A 9,725-nucleotide genomic window follows, 5' to 3' on the forward strand; every position below is an offset into this window, starting at 1 on the left:
GATAAGATATCTGACCATGAAGGGTATTTAAAAAGAATGGGCCACTGGTCTAGAGTGTGATTTCACAAGGAAATTTCAAGCATTTTGCACATTCCTAGGAAGTGCCTTGGCAATGTTCTTTTGTATGCATAAATTCTATCACTCAAAAAGATGAAGTGCTTTACAGCCAGGCGGTTACCCTTAAAAGCAAAGAACAGAGCCCCCCGGCTTGGACTGCCACGCAGTCACCACATGCCGGGGAAGTCTTCCCAGTTTTACCCTCTGAGCATCTTGTGGTGGAAAAGCTGAGCGAGGTCACTGATGAGATCCGGAGCAGTAAGGGGTAGGGCGGTCCTGTAACTGAAGTCTGAGCAGTTTCCGGCCAGGTGAAGTATGTAACTGTTGCATGCTTCTTTTCTCAAGCTGTACTGACACCTTCTGGAGGCACTGGGTACTTTCATCCATAAAAGCGTGCAGTTGCTTCACTGATCCTTGCAGCTCATCTATCACCAACTCCATACAATCAAAGACTTTGTTCTGGTTCTGTAATATTTTCTGGTAGTCAGGCTTTGTGTCAAGAACCTTGCTCTGGGAAGATCTCAGATATGTCGGTTCCACTTTAACTTCAGTAATTTTGGTTTCAGTTGATTCTCTGGATGTCTCTTCTGGTAGTGCCTCTTTCTGGTAGCACTGCAAGAGCTGATCCCAAGTCTTCTGTTCTAAAGAGAACTTTGTTATATAGTCCTTCATCTCAGCCACTGATGCTTCCAGATTCAAATCTAATGCTTTTTCTTTTGAATCTTCAAAACATTTTTGTAGAGTTCCATCTTTTTCCAGGCTGTCTGCAAAATGCTCCAACTCTTCAGAAAGAAAAGATGCTTTTGCTCTAAAACTTTCAAGACTGAAGCCCCGAGTGTCCTTTAGGAAAGGTTCAAGTTTCTGAACTGAGAACTGGAAACTGGAAAGCAGGAGAGCTCCAAGCCGCTTCTTTTCTGCCAAGTCGACACTGATGGACCTGCTGAGCTCTGCGATGCCCTGATGAAAAGGTGGCAGTGACTTCCGTCGGTTTTTTATTTCTTTCATAGTTGCCCGCCGCCAGGACTGCCTCCTGCCTTGATCATGGACAGAATATTCTTGAGAGGACAAATGAAGGGACCTGGATTGAAGTCCTTCCTGGTGGCTGACATCACAATGTCCTCCTCTTTCAGGGATGGAGATAAGATGAATTTTTTCCTTTGCAATGCTCTGAGCCATCTCCAGGGAGGCAGATGATTTAGTAAACACTTCCACAGGGTGGAGACTTGATTGCAGCTGATGATCACGAGTCTCAGAAGTCACTGATTCTTCCTCTTCTACATTCCGTTTGGTGACGGAAGTCATCCTGGGTAGAGAACCCTCAGAGAGACGCCGGCTCAGCCCAGAGCCTCTGCTCCAGAAACGCAAAGTCCCAGGTCACCCCTGCGCCTCCTGTGGACCTGTGGGGCCTCTCAGGAGTCAGCTTAGTGCGCACTGCACTGTACACACCAACGCCGCCATTTGCAAAACCAAAAATGTTTATTTTTAACAAAAGAAAATGATCAGGGAAAGAACTATGAAGTATTTGAACTATGAAATATCTCAAGAAAAAGTAATAAAATGTTCAATAAAATTCTATATATTATTAATTGTAGCTTATAAAGAGTCCTCCTTAATTATTTGAATTAAGTGGAGGATGCATAATTTAGCAAGTTTTACTTTGACTGTTTTAATCTGTTGGCTGAGTGCAGCTAGAACTGGTTTAGTTTACCAGTTAAGGAGGTGAATTTTGAGGAGGGACAGCTGATTACTTTTGAGCTTCCACATTATGAGGGTTACACAGCTGAGAAGGTGAGGTTCAACTAGAAAGTTACCTGAGCACTGCTTTGGGAGGTTGTATGGCATGGTGGAATCTGGAGCCAGAGGGCCTGAGCTGGAGCTTCAGCTCTGCCACATATGAGCTGTTTGAATGTGAACTTTCCATTTTCTCACCTTTAAAGGGGACCATGATGCCCGCTTTAATGAATACTATGTTACATATATGCATATTTATGTATCTATGTTATAAATGCTACATAATCTTGCATAACAACCATTATTATGAATAGAATTACCTAATTCACTGTTACCTAAGTGAATAAACTGAACAAACATAAAACACGTTTTATTTTATTCCTGAGAAGTTTTACTCTATGTTCAAATGTTCCAGAAGCATAGTCCCATGACCCCAGCAAATAACTGGTCTAATTCAAAGTGTCTGATGCTGGTATTCTCCATGGCCCCAGATACTTCCCTTGGATTCTGAACTAACCAGTGTGCCCCTGAATTTTACATGTTAATATAACTAATGTCCCCCATGTAAGGACTTACATAAAAAACCTTTCATAGTTATTTATCTCTGTTTATAATTGTATCATGGAACACCTCTAGGAAGAGTTAAGTAGAGAAGAGGGCAGTCCTGTGAGCTCTAGAAGGTTTTTAAAAAGAAAAAAAATAAAAAGCATAGCTATTAATATAAACATGGACAAATATATAATTCCTGAACATTTGCATATGGCTTCATTGAAAGGAATAGATAGACTAGGCATTTAGTGCATGGTGCATTGTAGAGCATCGTGGATAGAGCTCGACTATCAACTCTGTAAGCATCAGTACACAACTTAAGCATTAATGCATAAAGCTTCATAGCTTCTTGTCTATAAAATAGATATGGAGTTCTTAAATTTTCTCTTAAAAGTATTTAATTCTTAAGCATTGAAAAGGAAATTCTAGTAATGGAATTAATACAGACTACTTCCCCCCTCCCCATGATCCCAAAATACACTGAAAATCATGCCATTTGTCTTTGAATTCTGTTCAGATTAATCCCTGTTACATTAGCAGATCGTTATAGGTGAGAGAGACTTTAAGAGCTGATACTGGTCCACTCATACAGAGCTAATACTGGAATACTTTTTCTTGTCTTATCTGTCTCTGAAATTTTCTGCAAAAATTTTTTTTGACGTAAAAGTATTGGTCCTGGCATAATTTAATTAAGCATGTGAAACTGCAGTGTTCCAGAATCTGAAATTGACATAATTAAAGTGAAACGTAGGGTGTGCACCACTGATACCATTTTTTAATGTCACACTCCGCCACTCCTGTTTAATATCAAATCACAAGAGATATTTTTCATCTTTTAATTGCATTTTACATGCCCTACCTCACTGGCCTCAACGCAATTAAATTTCAGAAAAAAATTACTCAAGCAAGGGATAAGGTCCAAAATAATCAAGTTCATGAAAGTTGCCTTCACTCAGTGATGTCTCTAGCAGATAAATCACCATTCATTATTTTATTCTCCTAAAGCCATTTTATTCCCCAAGGTACTACTTAAAATAAAAACTGCAATATCTGAATAAATACTTTTGTTTTCATAATATTTAGGAAACTCCAACAAAAAGAAAGCTGCTTATTTCTAATACTTTATTCTGGAAATTGTTATTCTCAGGGCAGCATATGCTATTAGGAAATTGTTATGGTTTATATAGACATGTCCCCCAAAATCTTCGTGTATTCATAGGTGGGGCTTTAGAGATGACTGGATCATGAAGGTGTGCTACTCAGATTAGTCCTCTGATCAGTTCACAGTTAAATGTGATGTTGGGAGGCGAAGCTGACTGGAGGAGATGTTCACTGGGGGCGTGGCCTGGAAGGGCTTGTTCCCCCTTCCCCCCACTTGATCTCTGCTCTCCGCTTCCTGCTGCCATGCTAGGAGCAGCCCTCTGCCATGCTGCCCTGCCTTGGAGCCAACCAACTGTGAGGGGAAGCATCTCCAGACTGTGAGCCAAAGCAAACCTCCCCTCCCTTGATTTCTGGGTGTCGGGTATGGTGTATCACTGACAAGAATGTAACTAAGACAGAAGTACTGAAATGAGGTTAATAACTTGTCAGTTTTCGTGGTCCTTACTCCATGTGTGTCACGCACCACGATATTCTGGCTTCTGGTTAGTAAGAAATTTTACTCATATTTTTGAACATTGAACTGAATCATATGGAAGAGACATTTTTGTAAGTTAAAATGGCCAAATCCTAGCAATTTAATCTAATATAACCAAATATCTAATGAGTTTCAAATGCATGTACCATGGTGTGCCTGGAAATATCATGGGGTTCTTTCTTCATTAAATTGGTGCAAATATTTACTTCAGAAATAGCTTCTGATCAAGGGATAATCTGTTGACTTTTCTCTCTTTCTTCCACTCTGCTTATTTCTTTAACCTTTGAATGGATAGCTTCTGTTTATTGATGCAATAGAAACTTTTATACAGTAAGAGAAAATTCCTGGTGATCATTCAGGAAATTGGACAACTTGGTCACTCTCTCCTTTACAACTCTTCCTCCTTGGTTTCTGTGCCACCGCACTAGCTTTTGTTGTTGTTCTTTCGTTTGTTTGTTTGGTTGGTTGTTGTTTTCTTAGCTCTCTAATTTTTTCTCCTCTTCAATTCATCATTTAAACAAAGGTCTCTTTTTTTCTTCTTCTTCTTTTTTTTCTCTTTCTGGTACCGGGACTCGAACTCATGGCCTCATGCTTGCCAGGCAAGCACAGTGCTGCTGAGCTAAATCCCCAGCCCACCTCATTTAAACAAAGACATGCTCTTTGTCCACATCTTCTGTCACTTTCTTGCGCGGTAGACCTCTGCCTTCAGCTTAGTGAACGAGTTCCCTTTCTGCTTTCTGGCCACCCGCCCACACACAGAGAGCAGCACTCTGCCCTGGTGCTACAGTTTTCCTCTCTCCTTCCCTCGGTCTCGGTAAAGAAGAGAACGCTTCCTCTGCAAACCTGTCCCAGTTCTAGCTCATGCCTTGCACCTGCCCCATTAATGCAACACTTGCCCTAGACTCTCAACTCCTTCTTATAGGCTATTTCCGCTCAGATAAAACTCACTTGGTTTTCTCCTATGACATTTAATTTTTAAAAAAAACTCTGATTATATCCCAGCTTCTAGCTACTATCCTTTTCTTTTTTGATTTATAGCCGAGTTTATATATTCTAACTTATTTTCTTTCTCTATCAATTTGTTTGCTTTGGTGGTGCTAAGAATGGAACCCAGGGCCTTTGTATTGAGCTATATCCCCAGCCTGCATTTTTTTATTTTGAAGTAAGATCTCAGTCACTAAATTGCCCAGGATTGAGTTCAAATTGACAGTCTTCCTGCCTCAACCTTACAGAATGCTGGGATTAAAGATGTGTACCACTACATCTTATTCCTGTTTCATAGTTTAAATTTTGTCACTTAATGTTTTAGGTTAGGCATCGCCAGAAATAGATTCAGATCAGAATTAGATGGAAAAGCACAGTGACATGGGCCTGAATACCAGCTACTCAGGAGGCTGAGGCACAAGGATCAAAAAGTTCAAGGCCAGCTTGGGCAATTTAGCAAGACTCTGTCTCAAAAGAAAATTGAAAAGGGAAAGAGATGTAGCTCAGTTGTAGAGCATTTTCCTAGCATTTGTGAGGCCCTTGGTTCGATCCTCAGTACCCAGGGGTGGGAGAATTAGAGGCCAGAAGTTTGTTTGGGAAATAGTCCCACCAGGGAAGAAGAAAAGTGAGTCAGAGATGGGAAGAGTCCATATGAGAGGTGTCAATACACAGGTTAGTACCACGGGAATCTGGCGTCTGAATCTCAGCGGGCACTTGGGGAAACTGTCTGGAACAACTCTAGGAGGTTTTGTTCCTTGGAGTTTGGAACGCTGGGATACTTCCCAACCACCTCACACCCCGAAGCACTCAGGGATGCTCCTCAGCCAACTCCGGGGTGTAAGTGGGCTTCTGCCGATCACGAGCGCCTCAGGGAAAGCACAGGTGCCTGCAGGGGAAGCCGTCAGCAGGGAGGGGCGGCCGGGCAGCTTCTGCACCCCCTGTAACTCGCCTCCTGCTGTCACTACTCCGTGCTCACGGTGGGAGCCAGTGACCTCATAATTGCCAGACCTAGTGCATCCTCTTCCGTCTTCATCTTCTTTTGCATACAGCATTTGGCTTGCAGTGCTTATCCCCTTGACGTCCTGTCTCCTTCCTTCCTGTCTTCCTCCCTTCCTTCCTTCCTTCCTTTCTTCCTTTCTTTCTTCCTTCCTTTCTTTCTCCCTTCCAGTTCTAGGAGCAAATCCAGGATCCCCTGCATAAGAGGCAAGTGCTGTACCACTGAGCCACATCTCCCACCTTTCCTCAAAAGCCACTTTTCCTTGCTTCTTCTACCTCTAGCATTTTTGTCTCCAAGTGTTGATACTTTGCAGGAATCTACTGTGAATTCCTCATTTTATTCACTATTCTGAAGACATCTTTTCCAGGGTTATGACTTCTACCATACCCATGAGGGTGACACTTTCTAGGAGATACATATATCCTTGACTAGCCCCTGAGGCCACAGCTATGTATACGTGAGATTGAATTCTACCCTCCCACATCCCACAGTGCCTATCCCAGAATGCGAGGGTGTTTAAAGTCAGCATTCACAGTGCAGAGGTGCTCGTCCACCACAGCCTTCTCTATCTGGGCCAGGATGACACTAGACTTCCAACTGCTCAGGGCAAAAGCACTGAAGTCATATTTGATTCTGCTTTCTCTCTCATGCCCCACGATCAGTAAGTCTTATTGGATTTACTTTTCAGAATATACCCAGAAAATAAGCACTGCTGTGCACCCCCACTGCTACCAGCCTGGTCCTGGATGCTGTTTCTTTCCCAGATGAGGACTCTAACCTTTTCTGCTGTTGCTCCTTTCTGTTCTCCACTGGAAGTCTGGGTGATATTATTAGAAAAAGTCATATCATAGTCCATCATTCTGCTACTAAAGTTGCAGTGGATTCCTTACTCAGTAAAAGCAAATCATTTCAGCAATGTACAGATCCAACAAGCTCCCTTCCTGGCATCATCTTCTACTCTGCCCCTGCCGCAGGAACACTGGCCTTCTCGACATTCCTCTAATGCTCCAGGCATGCCTACCCCAGGGCCTTTCCACTTACTATTCCTGCTGCTGCTTGCTTCTCTGCCTAAAACACTGATTCCCAGAGACCTTTGCTTCTCTTCCTGCTCTAGTCTTCATTCAGATATTACATTTTTTGCATGATCTTCCCTGACCACTCTATTTAAAGTTGAAAGTCCCTAACCCTAACACTGTCTACTCCACTTTTCAATTTTCTTTATCTTTGTATCAGTCTTTATCTTTGTATCACAGTATGCATTTCATTCATTAATTTTCTTTTCTATCTCTCCCCTGAGGATGTAAATTTTGTCTATGTTTATTGATCTATGCCCAGTTCCAAAGTAGTCCTGTCATATAATAAGTACTCTAAAAAGCACTGGCTATCATTATCCACAGTGTGAAGCCCAATACCTAGAACACATGAGGTCTCTCCTAAATATCCTGAATTAACTGGTAGATTCATAGTTAAATATATTCTTTTAATCCTATATCTAAATTATCCTACAGTCAAAATATATACTTCTACTTCAAACCTCTTCCACACCTTGATATTGAAATACTAATGATCTCTTGTTTACCTCCACCCTGGTGGTAGGTTAGCACCCCCCAACATGGTCTAACTTAAAATTATCTCTTGAATTTATCCCTCCCAAGTTCCATCGGCTTCCTAATCCTTTCACTAATATTCAAGATATCACCATTTCTATTAGAAGTCATTACTGTTTCCAATGATTTTTATATCCCTATATGTAAATAATGTTCAAACCTTGATAGTCAATTACTGGTATTTCTCTGACTTGTCTTTTTCTTTCATTTGCATGGATAACGCCTTCTTACATCTTGATTACCTCTTTATTCTGTCACTTTAGTCATGATGTTCTCTATTCAATTCTTTCCGAGAAAATATTCAGTTCCCAATGCACAAGGTACTTTGCCCTTTTTTGTATAGAATGTTCCATAAAATGTTTTCTCTTGACAGGCCAAACTGATACAGTATGGCTTTTTTCAGTCCTTTTACTGTATTATTAACATTAGCTTTAAATATTTTTTGTTGTTTTGGTTTTTGTTTGTTTGTTTGTTGAGACAGAGTCTCACTACATAGTTCAGGCTGGTCTTGAACTCACTATGTAGCCTGGACTGGCCTCAAACTCCCAGTGATCCTCCTGCCTCAACCTCCCAAGTGCTGGGATTACAGGCATGTGGCACCATGTCTAGCTAGCTTTAGTTATTAGGAAAGCAAAACCATGGTCTGAATCAATGCAAATCAACATTCATTTAAATCTTCTTGGTGCTAAAGGCAGGGGCCTCATGTGATCCATTTGCCATCTGGGAGCTGGTCTTTCACTTCCGGGGAAAATTCCATTTTATTTTGTGCACATTATCTGTCCTGCTGACAAAGTAGACAGTGATGGCTAACAGTGTGTACCTCTGGAGCACTAGTGAGCGACACCATTCTGCTGAGCATTACCGGGCTCGACTCCTTGTCGCACGTCATGTACCTCCTCATGCCACGGACTCAAACAGCCGCTTCCAGGGGAAACTCACTTCAGCATCAGCTGCTGGTCTTGGTGTCTCTCGGATCTTGGTAAGGACTGTATTCTGCACTGCAGGTTTATTTATATAAGTATGCCAACACTCCTTCCCAAAGGCTTAAGTTTAAAAAGAACAAGGTCCATGTTTTCACAATCTCAGGAATCTTCAACACCTTTTGACTCTAAGAAAGTCTTCGAGTAATTACAGCAATTAAGTGAATTGCTTATAGGTTACGGCATTTTGAACATATCTCTAGCTCTTTGGGCATTAAAAAGAGAATGTATATTACTTAGGCAGTAAGAACTATAAATCCAAAATGTAACATTTTATTCAACAGTGAATCCAGAGGATATTCCCTCACAGAGTCACCCAAGAAGGAAAAACTCCCTGTAAGAATTAGTACTATAACACTAGCTCCTCCTGTTGGTCACTTCAGAAATGCCATGACATTTAACTGACATTGAAAGCTCTCTCCATTTCACAAAAAATGGAAGACTCTCCAAAAGAAAACATTAATTAAAGTAGATTAAACCAAAGAACACACATTTGAAATTTTGTTTACTCAAAACCATTACATTGAAGATGTAAGGGAAAATAAACAATATGGTTTCAAGATTATGATCAACAAACACATAGTGTGTTTCGGAGAGTCGGTGACAACTGGAATCTAACAGACGAATCATTTCTGAGGACAGCGGCTGTAGGGCTTAGTTTGCGGAGGAATGGTCCAGACAAGGGGTTCTCAAGCTTTGGCAAGCATCGGAGTTACCTGGAGGTGAGGTCTCCGTCAATGATGTGGATCGTTTCTGATCCGGCAAGGGCATGTGGGCACATTTCTCCCATTCTGAGAACCATCACTCTAGACAGTTGCTGCTGGGGTGTGGTCTGCAAAGGACAGCGTCACCTCCACCTGGGGGTCCGTGCGGCCCCAGAATCCCAGCCCACCTCAGGCCGAATGAATCGAAACCGTCCTTTTGAATGACTCCCACGTGATTTCTAGGCACTTTAAAGCTTAAGAGGTACTGGCTGAGAGTAGGGGTGGCAAACCTTTCTGCTCTCAGGCCAGATTAAAATATTAAGCGCCTCAGGCTGTCACTGTCTGTCACCACTGCTCAGCTCTGCCCTTGTAGCACAAAAGCATCCTTCGACTGAGTGTGGCTGTGTTCCAATAAAACTTTATTTATCAAAACCAGCAGTGCCGGATTTGGCCCCCAACACCTCTGGTTTAGAATATATA

General features: G+C 41.8%; 1 pseudogene; it reads right to left on the minus strand.

The window, feature by feature from the left end:
* Positions 1–294: 294 nt before the first annotated feature.
* LOC102008356 lies at positions 295–1,374 on the minus strand (annotated as a pseudogene).
* Positions 1,375–9,725: the final 8,351 nt, after the last annotated feature.

This window comes from Chinchilla lanigera, unplaced genomic scaffold (assembly GCF_000276665.1).
Source record: "Chinchilla lanigera isolate Chin_1 unplaced genomic scaffold, ChiLan1.0 scaffold00043, whole genome shotgun sequence".
Lineage (NCBI taxonomy): Eukaryota > Metazoa > Chordata > Mammalia > Rodentia > Chinchillidae > Chinchilla > Chinchilla lanigera.